Source organism: Corvus moneduloides, chromosome 4 (genome assembly GCF_009650955.1).
Source record: "Corvus moneduloides isolate bCorMon1 chromosome 4, bCorMon1.pri, whole genome shotgun sequence".
In the NCBI taxonomy this organism is placed as follows: Eukaryota; Metazoa; Chordata; class Aves; order Passeriformes; family Corvidae; genus Corvus; species Corvus moneduloides.
Window position 1 is genome coordinate 49,566,435 of NC_045479.1, and position 13,538 is coordinate 49,579,972.

At 38.9% G+C, this 13,538-nt stretch overlaps 1 long non-coding RNA gene across 1 annotated transcript in view; it reads left to right on the forward strand.

The window, feature by feature from the left end:
• The window catches only part of LOC116443442, a 51,116-nt gene extending 42,104 nt beyond the window's left edge, over nucleotides 1-9,012 (forward strand). Inside the window, exon 5 of the long non-coding RNA XR_004239899.1 lies at nucleotides 7,874-9,012. This is a non-coding gene — a long non-coding RNA (uncharacterized LOC116443442). The remainder of the gene's footprint in view (nucleotides 1-7,873) is intronic.
• Nucleotides 9,013-13,538: the final 4,526 nt, after the last annotated feature.

A 13,538-nucleotide genomic window follows, 5' to 3' on the forward strand; every position in this document is an offset into this window, starting at 1 on the left:
AAAGGTGTCTACCCAGAGGTAGAATTCACTGCCAGCCTGTATCTTAGAGTGAGTGTCTCTGTGTACTTTAAGTAGAATCAGGTACTGTACATTACAATTAGAGATGCTTTCTTTCTTTATTAATGGACTCAATTAGATATAATTTTTTTTAAATTGTGTTTTACATTAATGATAAAATGCTCTTGGCTTAGATGCCCTTGGTTTAGATGCCCTAGGTTCAGATGCCCTTGGAAATTATGGAAGGGAACCAAATGGAAGCCTAGGCAAGAGGGCTAGGGACAAAATTAATCTGCAGTCAAAGAGGAAGAAAAGTGAAGGAGGAAACACAGTAGAAATTTTGGGGGGGGGAGGTTCTGAATAAAAACAATCACCAAAAAAAAAATAAGGACATCTCTAGGAAGTATCTTGAGGAAGAAGGGTAGGATTTGTGACCATCAGTTTCAGCTTGTAGACTTGCAGAGTAAGCCTTTACTCAGACATAAGGAAAAATATCAGAATCATTCTCTATCCTCTTTTGTATTCTGTAGAATTTAACCAGACTATAAAATAGCATGTTTGTTTTGGCCTCTCAGCAGCTATTAACAAAGGGTTCGGATCCTGCAAAAGCCATCCACCATTCAGACCTATGCAATGAGCCACAAATCTGGTAAAGATAACATTTCTGTTTCTGATTGAGGAAAAACACAGTGTAATAATCAGGTGAGTGTTCTTTCAAAGAAAATGCTAAAAAAAGTCCTGTATGGTGGCAGATAGTATATCCCCGGATCAGCAAAAAGAGCAAAGATTCCCATTGACGCCTCCCACCAGAGGCCCCAGTACTCCTAAGGCTGCCTCTGTATGTCAGCGTGTGAAGTTGATCTTTCCCAGCTGACGCTGAGCTGAAATTTCTTGGAAGCAGCTGGGGTGGAGATGTGCCAGACAACCTTAAAAAATAAATCAGTTACAAGTGAACCAGGTCAACCCCCAAGGCCCAGAGGTAGGGCGGGTGTTTTGCTACATGCATTACTAATTAACTGTGAAAAGTTTTGAACGGTCCCAAAATTTTTTGTGAGTACCAGCTACCTTTTATAAAAAAGGCCATAAAGAGAAGGCAGAAAACAGAGTTCCAGTAACTGAAATTAAGCATACAGAGTTTGGAGGGGGGACGTTGCAGAACCCCAAACCACAAGCAAACCCATTCTAGTTTTTATTTTAGTTTTAACTTGATGTGATTCTTCATGTCAGTCAGAGTGTTCCTTTGCGTAACTCATCTGACATAACTGAGAATGATGCAAAATTTTTATAATGCTTATTTCTTTTTACACCCATTCCCCAATATTTTTTTCCAGACAAAAATTACTTCAGCCCACAGAAAGCCTTCGGACTCCTAACTACTCAAAACCTAACTTGCAATTAGGAGGCTTGAATAACTTGGAACATCAGGTACTCTTTACTCTGCCTTGGGGTTCATATTGCAGGAAGCAGTAAGTATTTCTGGCCCTGCATTTTTAAGATCAGGGGCCTCAAAGGAGAGTAGGAATTGTACTAGAACTTGATTTTTGATAACCAAAGTAAAATAATCATATTTTTCATATTTGTCAGGACATTTGAGAGACTGCAGGAGCCTTAAACGAGTTTTATCAATAGTAAACAAATTAAATGTAAAGATTCGCAACACTGAAAATCTGTGAAAATCAGGAGCTGCACGCATCCATTAGGGAATGAATATATTTTGCTGGCCTTTCCAGACAACATTTTTTAAGTGAAAAACTTGCATCATTTTAGGTAACAGTAGTAATCTGTAAGGTATGTAGCATGTTTCATAGAGGAAGGGGTTTCTCTAGCTGTCTGCCTGTACCAGATGCAGCTATCTGTTACCTGAAGACATAGTTCATTGATTAGGGCTGGGTAAAATTTCAATTGCATGAGGTTTCTGCCAATACCCAGCTTAGCTATGCATGACACGTGGATGATTATAGCTCATGTTTACCTCTAAGATGACAGAGAACAGAGACATATGAACCACTGAACCACCGAACTGGTACTAGATAATTGTACCAGCCATTACCATTTCTGTTCTTTGACTTGTCTAACTGGTAGAGTGATGAAAAGTGGGGTTGAGTAGGTGCCTTTTGTAGTTGATGGAAAAGTAATTTACTATGCCTGGGCTGCATTAGTGGCTGGTACTCTTCTGTACCCTTGGAGTTGCACTGTGCAAGGCCCCAAGCTCTTTGGAGACAGAGGCTTTAAGTCACCTTCATCTCCTCACCAGGGTCCTCCTGGGAGTCTGTTCATCTACTATATTCCTGCTTCCTTAAAGCCTTGAGAGGCATGGTGAACTGATGGCAGACCCAGTCCAGGGTGCTTCAGCCATGTCCTTGTATCCTTAGTAGTGCTGCATGTACAAGCAAGCAACACAGAGCAGGGGTTCGAGTCCAAAGAAAAAATGGCACATTGCAAAACAGACTTAAGGTACACTGCCTCACCTAAGATTATGTGGTTAAGAAACACCTGGTTTTCTTCAAGAGCCTCTGTGTGTGTTCCTGAACATGATTGTGTATGTATATGCCTATATGTACATGCAATACTATATTGTGTGTGTATAGTATGCATTTACTTCTTATTTTCAAAAATAGAATTAAAAATATAAGGAAAAACAGGTGCTCGGTGAAAACCACCTACATATGCTGAGCTTAGCTTTCCTGAATAAGTAGATGAAAAGGGTTGGAGGTAAAATAAGAAATGTTATTAGAGAAGATTAAGATTCAGTCTGAGGGGGCTATCTGCACAATCAAGCCCAAAAGCTATTTTTCTTTTCCAGAATTCTTGCTGGTAAGGGTAACAGAAGAATCAGATTCAACTGGCTTTTAAAAACATTTATCCTCTTTTCTTTGTTGTTGTTGCAGGGGTTTTTTTGTTGTTTTGGTTTGGGTTTTTTGCCCCTTGTGCTTTGCCAAAGAGCACCAGGATGTTCTTGAATTAAGTTGGAAATGTGAGCAAGGATTTTAGCTTAGGAAACCTTTTCCCAATAACAGAAGTAGACAATTACTATGTCTTAAGGATTCATTCAGCTACCTAATAGATAGTGCATAAACTGTTGTATATGACCCATAAGAGCAAGATTTGTGGGAGAAATAAAAAATTATAAGACAGAAGCTGACTTACTGAACTTAGGCTAAAAATTCTCACACTTGCAGTACTATTTTAAAGGAAACGTTTAATAATAACCTCACATTTAATCACTTGGAAGACATGATTTTGACTAAAATACACCACTAGAAAATCAGTGGAATTATTACTCCATTTTCAGAATGAAACCCTGACAACACCTAATTTCATTTTAAATTAAAGAGATGTTAAAGAAGAAAGAAATAAATATTCAAATCTGTGGTTTGATGGAATTACTACAGCGAATATAAACAGAGGCAGATGGATTTGCAAGGGCTATGAAGAGAAAACACATCCTAAAAATTAATATTGCCTACAATGCATTGACTTGCTGCAATACCTACCAAACCATCTTTAACAGTATGATTTAAATTGCAAAATTGACATGGCCAGTTTCTAGACCTTGACTTTACCTGGTAAGGAGATCCCTGATGTGGAGGGGACTATTACTAAGATTCTGAAGTTATCCTCTGCTCTGAATGAAAAAAAATATTCATGCCTTTAGGGGTTGTGGGTCCTTGCTGTGATTTACATAACTTACTGTGAGCAGCCATGGCAGACACCAATTACAGAGAACTTTGTAAGTGCTCTACCTGTAGCTCCCAGTGGAAGCCATGTTTCTGTTGTATTAAATCTGTACAGAAATGACAATGGGAGAAAGGGAAAAAATAAATGATGCCGTGAACGTTATAAGCAAACCTTTGGGAACAACAATATATGTACTGTGGTGCAACAGATAATGCAATTTTGCTCAACATTTCAGAGAACATGCAGGCTAAATAAGAAAAAAAACCAACAAAAACCCCAAAAATAAAAACTAACCAAGAAATCCAAAACAGACAGGACCTGTAATGACACTTTGCCTTTCACAACCACTGCAGTTTTGTCAGGCAATAATCTTGAAAGTTGAAAATGTTCCCGTTATGTGTTTGGTTTGGAAAGGAAACATGGCCAGGTACAAAGAATAATACATTTACAAAAGTGTCATCATATGCAGTGCAGGGAAGGAATTCTGAATTTCAGCCCAAATAAAAAAAAATTTGCTGAAAACTGTCTCAAAATCTTATGGAGTTAGTGGAATTAGTATTCACTATGGAAGTATCTGTAAAGTAGTTCACTGTACCATTAAAGAGCTACTGCACAGTCTGAACATAACCTGGTGGGTAGTGGGGACCTGCTGCCACCTCCAGAGGAGAGCAGAGAAATCTGGAGGCACAGTTCCATCTCTCTGTGTACATGGCCTGGCACAGAAGCGTGAGCTATGGCACAGCTACACATTTATCCAGGCTTCCTCTAGGCTTCAGAGAGAAAGAAGTAGTCCTTTGTGCAGACAAGGGTGCAAATATTGTGCAAATATTCTGTGCACCAGGCTGTGCTTGGAGTCCTGCTGCACAGTGGTCTGCACCAGCTGGGCCATCTGCTCTGTGAAACTTCATCAGAGTGCTGGCTGGACTGCACATGCTGGGGTGCCTGGAGCTGCACTGGGACACAGCTCAGATCTTTGTCTTGTAAAAGCCCTGTAGCCCTCTTGAAATATTTCTATTGGGACCTTAAAGGCTGTCAGGAAGCACTCTGACGTTATGTTCTCAGTGCTTCCTGGAATGTTAGAAAACAGCAAGAAAAGCTCCAATTTTTGACTTTTTTTGTCCAAAAAACCCAGAATATCCTTTTAAAACAAACAAACAAGCAAGCAAGCAAACATCACCCAACCAAGCAAGCCAAAGCATCAACAGCCCCTCCCAAAAAAACCCAACCAAAAACCCAGAAAACAAAACCTCTTTAAAGAGGAAAAGAGAAGTAAGTTAGGCTTTCTGTCTTACCTACTAGTACTGCTGGTGAAAGGATGGAAGACTGAGCACAAGTGGAAGGATTCAACAACCTTTCAGATAACCCATGCCTGTATGGTGCCATGACTGGGTCCACTTTAAACCTAAGTGAGAGTAGAAATGTTTTGTCTTGCTTGTGTTTCAGATTAACTTTTCAGCTCCTACCATTGCTGGTTGCTTGGGTGGGGGTTTATTCTGAATTGAGCAGGTATCTACTAGAGTTTTCTATCTATTTGTATTGGCCAAAGCCGTAAATTTCCTCTTTTCTCTGTTGTTGGTTTTATAATAGCCTGTTGACCTCTGGAACCTAGCAAAATCACTTTTGGAACATTTGGAAAATTTGGAGTAATTTTCAGTGTATTTAATCTTAAAAATGTTAAAAAAAGCCACTTGGAAGGTGAATTGACAGAACTGAAAACTAGAACTTGAGACCTCAGTTCTTTGAGATCAGTTCTTTTGTTCTTCATTAGAACTTGCCCTTTTGGTTAACAATCCCGTATAAAAAAAAAATCCATGGAAGTGGTTGTAACTGAACTAAAAGTAGATCCCACTTTGTCTCCTCTCTTGCATGAATCAATTCTGTCTGCAGCACATAACCTGAAGAAGTGTTTCTCACAAGTTCTGCAAATTTTCACATACACTGAAGTCAAAAGGCCTCAAACAATCTTATTTGTGTCTCAAGAGCTAGAATTGATAGTCTGCTATTTCTGCATGCTCTAGACAAGGAGGAAAATGATGGATGAAATCCACAAAGGGCTGAATTAACTTTGTCAAGATACATTAAAATTAGTCTAAAATATTTGTAGCTGGTTGCTATCTTCATCTGGAAAACCGAGCATGTTCGTCTCTGAACATTGGCAGCAAACCAGACCAAGGACTCTCTGTGAGGATTTTTTTTTTGTCTGGACTGAGCCACGGGAGCATGTCACAGTGAGTTCAGGAGCCTAATCCTCCAGGCATTCATCATGGGGCTTGGGCTCCTTGGCCCATCCCAGAGAGAAGTTTTTGTTTCACTGGACCTTCTCTCAGCATGGGGTAAGAAGGGCTTAACAATCATCTTTGCATGCCAGCTCCATGATGCTGCTGGTGAAAACAGACCACTTTATGGATAACTTATGCTATGATGGCTTCATTATAAACGGAAGTGAAGTCAGTAATTTTCAGCATTGTACCGTATACTAAAAATTCTACAAGTCTAAATGTGATTGAAAATGGGAAAGCAAGTAAAGTGTTGCTAAACAGTAGGATTCTGCAGTACCTCAGGAGCCTACAAAAATCCCTTTACCTGAAATTCAGAGTCTTAACTGGATCACAGGACAGGTCAAAAAAAAATTGTTCATTTTGCTGTCTGTGCTCCCCTTAGTCTCCCTTTGTGCATCACACTCCTGGAAGGCACCATCATCACAAAGTCAATGAAAAAAACAGTCATTTTTATCATGATTCCAGGGATACCAGGTTACACAAATTTGCAGAGGAGCTCACTCCAAACACACATCCTGGGTGATGGGATTAGACTGTTGTTCTCTAAGGACCAATGCTTGCAGACATTTTTAATCTATTAAGTCCCTAATAAAACCTAATAATGTAATCTTAACTAAAGCTATACTTGTTGTATTCATTCCACTGCAGGTGTTATCCCATAAACATCATTGCACATTTTATTGAAGGGAGTGAGATGGTGACTTTTGAACCTCTAAGCATATTTAATTGCTATTTTAAAAATTTAAACACCTTTTTATGTCTCACATATTTCAGTTTTTCTGCCTGTCTCAAGCTGAAATAGGGTGCTGTTTCAAACATTGCCTCATGTTTATGATCAAGGCAAGGTGCTCTTTGAGCATATGATATTCTACTATAGCAGAAAGAAAATAATTTTACAGAGTGTTTTTGCATATGCTATTAAGATTCAAGTCTTGATTTCTTCCCCTTCTAAACAGTGTCCCAAAGACCTGTGGTATCCCCTGTGTTAAGTGCCGGGTTCAAGAGATTAAGGGCAATGACTGGCATCTAGTTCACTTTTATTTCCATTTCAGTGCAACCTCACATCGCTATACATCTGTTTTGTTGATTCAGAAGAGCACTTGAGATGCTTTACAGTTGATTTTGACAAGTGCTACAATTTGATATGGGTAGATAATTCTTGCTGAGTTGATTTCAAAAGTACAGAAATTATAATTTTGAGTAGATATTACCTTTCTTTATGATCAGAATTTTCATGTAATATACTGTGCACTTAAGCTTCTTAATCACATTTTCTTTTTTTAAACATTACATTCTTTCCATCTAATCAAGTATTGCAAATTAAAATATTGTTCTAAATATATCTTATATTTTTTTTCAAGCACTGTGGACAGCTCATGCAAAACCCACTTGAAAAAGTGGTCCCTCCTAACCTTCTCACCAAAACTATTTGGTTTGGAATTTAATTAAGCAGTGAGACAGGACAGACTATATGGCAAGGTTGATTAATGCACACCTCTGGTGCATTTCACCTCATGCCTCCAGCACATCTGAGGTGTGGAGTAATCAGTTCAACTGCTTAGTCAAAGTGTCTTAATGTCATTATAAAATGGGCATATGTTAAAAAATAAAAAATTCAAATATGACAACCTATCCTTACACTACTAAATGTCATGCACTGAGATTAAATTTGGACAAAAAAAAAGAGTAAATGATTTAATTAAATTCCAGGTTTAAACACAACAGAATTATTTAGCTGAAATATTTTATGGAGTGATATGTGAGCGCTCCATCCTATTCCCTCTGCACCCCATTCCTTTGGAGTGTATCAAAACAAGTAACCCATCATCACCCCCAGCTTCTGACTCTTTCCTTTTTTCCCTCTCTGGTCTAATTCTTTACTCTCTCCTTTTTGTTTTTTTATTGTCCTTCTGCCTCAGGCGTTTCTCCCTGATGTCAGTATTTACTGGGCATGAGCCTGTGCTCTCTTGTATTGGTGGTCCCCAGGTGCTCTTCAGCACATGGATTGATGAGGGAAGGATCTGTCCTTGGCTAACCTCTGTGAACACTGCAGTGGGGTTAACTCCAGATTTACACCGTGCAACTGACAGTTTAAGTAGTCTCAGTTGGAGGCTTTCAAAAGAAATTCTGGCTTGGTACTTCAAAGAAATATGAAGTAGGATGGGCAGAGAAGTCTTCAACTTTCAGAAGGGACAACCATCCCAACAGGTTTGTTTTCATCTGAAGGAGAATGGACTAATTTATATTGTTAGCAGAAAGTACTGCCAGAATGTAATCTGAGAAACAGCACAGTTACATGATCAGGATTTCCTGATAACTCTTCCACAGATACACATGAGAAAGCATAAGCTTCCACCTCACACCTTCGTGTGCCTCCCCCAAAGGCCTGATGCTCCAAATATCTACTTACTGTATGGGCTGCTGGGACAGAGTTAATTTTCTTCACAGTAGCTGGTACAGGACTGTTTTGGATTGGTGCTGAAAATAGGATTGACAACACAGGAATGTTTTAGCTATTGCTGAACAGTTCTTACACAGCATCAAGACCTTTTCTGCCTCTCACCCCACCCCACCAACGAAGAGGCTGGGGGTGCACAACGGGTTGTGAGGTCAGGACAGCTGACCCCAGCTGTCCAAGGGATATCCCAGACCATATAGCATCATTCTCAGTATATAAAAGTGGAAGAAGAAGGAAATGTGGGATGATTTTCAGAATGATGGTGTTTGATTTCCCCAGTCACCATTACCTGTGATGGAGCCCTGCTTTCCTGGAGATGGGTAAACACCTGCCTCCCCATGGGAAGTGGTGAATGAAGTCCTTGTTTAGTTTTGCTTGCATGCATGGCTTTTATATTATCTATTGAACTGTCTTTATCTCAGCCTGTGGGAACCCAGAATGCAGAGAATATTTCTCTGCCTGTTTTGAAGGGTTTTACCCCCCTGGACAGTTCTGGTTTTGGCCTTTGTCCATGGGAAAATTTGCCTAGCCTCTGGGAAGAATTTGAATCTACAATGGTGTGAATTAGGTGATAGAATACTATGTGAGATTATCACAGGGTGAAAAATTTAGAGGTTTTAGGTCTATTTGCATAGTAAATAGATAAAAGAAAAAAACATCAAAATTCAGGATTGTTGTTGTTCTCCAAACCTTCTTCTTCCACTACTCCATATTCTGCAGTAGGAGTAGTTTGGGATGATTGGATAAAGAATTCTGCAGTTCCTGTCTACGTGATTTAGGAACTTGTTGGACATTGGTAAAAAAGTGAAAATATCTTGCCTTTTAAGTTTTCATGGGGTAATTTACCTTTAAAAAGGCTGTGAAATCTTGATAAGTTGCCTTCTTGCTGCATTCTCTGCTCTGTGCTATGTCTAGGCCACGCCAGTGGCTTGTACTCCTTAAATAAGAATTAATAAACACCTATCTGGAGACTGAGAAGCATGAAGTCCCATTTGCCTCCTTTTTTCTCCTTGAAAAATCTGAACATCTCCCCCATCAGGGAAGACAACAATTAATAACACAGACAGTGTTTTCAGCCCACAAGTTTTCTCACTTTTACCCTTGCAATTCCCACCCCACTGTGGGGGAGTGGCTGCGTGAGGCTGAGCTGCTGGCTGGGCTAAAGCCACAACACTGCAGAATCAGTAGTGAGATTCCCATCGAGTTCAGCCTTGCCTCAGAGAGCAAATTTTACACCAGCATCTGCACTGACTGTCAGAGGGCTGCACTGCTGGCGTGGGAGAGAATGCTTTCCTGCCTTGCAGAATGGATTGATGAGTTGAGCCCAAGGGCCTCTGGCAAATGCCTGTGACTCCATGAACTTCAGTGGGTGGTGTGCCCTGGCATCCTTGTAGGTCTCAATCTCCTTTGTCCCTTTGAAAAGAGAATTTGACTTAAAGTTTCTGAGTTTAAGCTAGAGGAGTTTCTGAAGAGAGGGGTTTTTTGTTTGTTTTGTGGGTATTTTTCTTTATTTTTAATTTTCTCTCAAGAGAAGAGAATATAGCCTAGAGTTTTTAAATATCACTAAAAATGAGAATCTGCTCAGTTGTGGGAGAGTGTTAAGGGTCCCCAAGGAGCTAAACAGACTAGCAAAGGGGAGAGAAGTGTCTGGAGTAGTGATGGAGGGAGGACAAAGCAAGCAACAAAAATAACAAAGTAGAACTGAGGCTGATATACAGAAGGGAGCAGAGTGAATTTAAAGAGCAGAGAGGGAGAAGCATATGTCCAAAAAATAGAGAATTAGAACAGGAGACAGAGGAATCTGGGGATGGGAACGCCAAAGAGTCCAACTTCACATCAAAAACAAAAAAACAGGGGTCTGAAATGGCACAGTCTGCTCAGGGGACTACACCTTCCTGATGCAAGCAGACCCATGGAAGTTATTCAGTTATTCATACAAGGGCTGCAGGAATGAGCCCCATATTCACCAAAGGATTTCAGATCCATGCTCATTCTGTTCTTGCAGTCACTGCTGGGCTGGATTGCCACACAGTACCCCAGCTCTGCCATCACTTACCTCTACTTAGAATCTTCCTACGTGGTTTTCTCTTGTTCTGTTGGTCACAAAACTTAAGAGGAATTAAAAGAAAATAAAAGAAAAAGTCTGCTAGGAGACATGGGCCTTATTCTTCTGAGAGGTGCACGTGAACATTTCTGTCTAGCACACACTGCATTTGTCCAAATTCTGCAGTTCTGAAATCTGGATCAGCATTTTTAAGCAAGAAAAGTAGTCAATTCAGACATAGGTTTTTTTTGAATAAATACATTTCATTTTAGGTTTATGGTGTTAGGTGTAAATACTAGTGATATCTAATTGTAGATTTAAAACTAAATTCCTTTTCACTTGTGTTAAATAAACATTTTCTATTCTCTAGTCAGAGAATAGTTTTTTCCTCGTCAGCAGTCACATTGAGGTTTATAGGGTCATATACATAAATTGGGAATTGTTGAAGAAATAAGTGTTTATGCAGAATCCATACCATAAATAGCAGAGAAAAAGCAAGTAAGGTTATTCATGCAGGGTTGCTGATATATGTACAGGGTTACTCACAAAGTTTCCTCTAGTGTTACATTTGTATTCATATATGTCAAAAATGCAATGTTATTTCTTTTTAAAATAAATTGGAAGCACAAGTCTGTGGTGTATGATTATTTTATTAACTGATAAATCAGCTAGCTCTCAAGGGTATGGAAGAAAGGTATTTATTTAATTTAAAAATAAACTGTATCCATTCCCCATGCCCATCCTTTGTTAGAACTATGCATTAAGAAGTTCCAATGTTTCATATGCAGGTTTGTTAAATATATTTTCAAGAGGTAAAAGAAAAAAATACACATATTTTTTTAGATCTCCAGACTTCACTGCAAACAAAATCCCATGCAATATGAACAAGTGTAAACATTAAGAGTGTGTTTTCAGTGGACATGTGCTTCCATAGTCACATAACTTGTATTTCCACAGTACTTTTTTAACTTTAGGCACCCAAGTCCATACTTAATACCTCTAAACAGTACAGCCTGACAGTCAGTGTGGCTGAGTGCTGGCAGTTTCACACCTATAAATTCTCCATTGAGATCCAGATGGGTGAATGACTGCACCCATATGGAGATGCCCCTCTGCATACAGTGTAAAAATTTGAATAAAAGCAGATCAAATAGAGGTTTGCATGTTTTTTTGCTGTGACAAATCACAGCCTTTTATAGAAGATGTAAGAGTTGAGAGCTACTTAGTTGAGAGCATTTTCTTATCTTTAAACACTTACAAAAGAGGGTTATTCCATAATTATCCATTATGGGGACAAAAACTTCATCAGTTAGGGAATAACTCTTTTTTTATCTTGTCTTAGTTGGAGAAGCCCACTATAATCTCCTGTTTCACTGAACAATTTACTATTAAAAATGGATCAAAATGCCTCCTTTATTTATCAAAAGACTCCTCTTTATGTTCTCCTCCTATATATATACATTAAATGAAGTATCTCAGTTTAACAAAGGAGAAATAAATTCTCTGACACTGCCTACATCACACATCTGTTCTCTCCCATGCTTAGCCCAATCTGAGTGCTTCTATAGTCATGACCAGCAAGTTCATGGCTGTACTCGTGGTATCAGGTGCTGTTGTCCCAGCTGCAGTTGAAAATCAGGTACCAGTTATGCTCTGCTACCTCCAACAGGTTTGGGTTCATCTTAAGCCCATAGAGCATCTATGCCATAATAAAGTGCTGGTAACAACAAGAGAGGGTAGGAATGTAATAGGAAAAAACCCTGCTGGAGAAGAAGAAATTAGAATCCTAGAGAGCACAATTCAGTGAGTGTGTGAAGTTTGTGGTAGGTAGTGAATACAAGCTTATGGCTGAGTTATATAGGAAAATAAATACTGAATGCTGTTCAGGAAAGAAAAATTAGATTCTGATACTTAGGCAGGTATCTATTATTTAGGTCTTGGCAAAACTAGGAAAAGTCATTAGGATCTGATTCTACAATCCTTGTTTCATAAATATTCTCACAGATTTCATTGTGGCTACGTTGCTTATAAACCTTATTTTACACACATAGACCTAATGCCCTGGGGTGGCATTTAGCCTGGTTAACTTAGACACCTGATATTGTGTGCTCCAAAAAGCAGTCCTAAGGCTTCAGCTCTGATTCCTTATCAAGCTGATGAAAAGGAGCAGGCTTATTTAAAGACTCGGAGTGACCCTACGCAGGTAAGGCTTGACATCCAAAATGAACCGACAGCACCTACTTCTTGAAGTTTCTTTCCAAACTGTTACCACTTTACACAGGAAACTTTAACATGGTTTAGGACACTTTCTTTGCCACATGCAAAAATTTTTGACATGAGTTAAAGACCTGAAGTAGGCAGTGGAGTTTCTACAGCAAATTTCTTAAGAGTGTGGCAAAATTTTTACCCTTTTACACTGTGCGAATGTCATATTCCACAACTAAAGTAAATAGATAGTATGTACATTAAAAAGGAGGAACTATATGACAGCTATTGTTGTGATTATTACTATTATTATTATCATCCTTATCATTATCATTATTTTATTATTTCATGCTGAGAAAGCTCTGGTGCTGGAGATGCATAGACCAAGACAGACAGAATGGTATCAGAGTCCCTATAGACATATTTGCAGAAGGAAAAGCCAAAGCCAGCTCTAGGTAAGGCCATGTAAAATTCTTGCTTTTCTTAGGAAACAGCAAATAACAGTTGGCTTAACATAACTGCTAGTAGGGCAGCCTTGACTTCTGTACATATTTCTATTTTTGTCTTTTCCTCAAAGTTAATTTTCCTTCCTCTCTTGATCAGTATTTTTAGGATGAGATAATAAGTATGCAGTAAACTTCTTGTGTCAAATCAGTTTCTGGTGAAATACTGATTAAATTGTAGATAGTGTCAGAGACAAATCAGCCCCCTTACATTTTATTCTGGAATATAAAATCTGCTTACTCAGCTAAATTATCAGGTCCACTTCTCCACAAAACAGGTTCTAAGGGAATCCAATTTCACATGAATTTTGTGGATTTTAGTGTTCATAAAAAGAACAGATTATTGACATGCACTGTTCAAGTTACCCGAAATA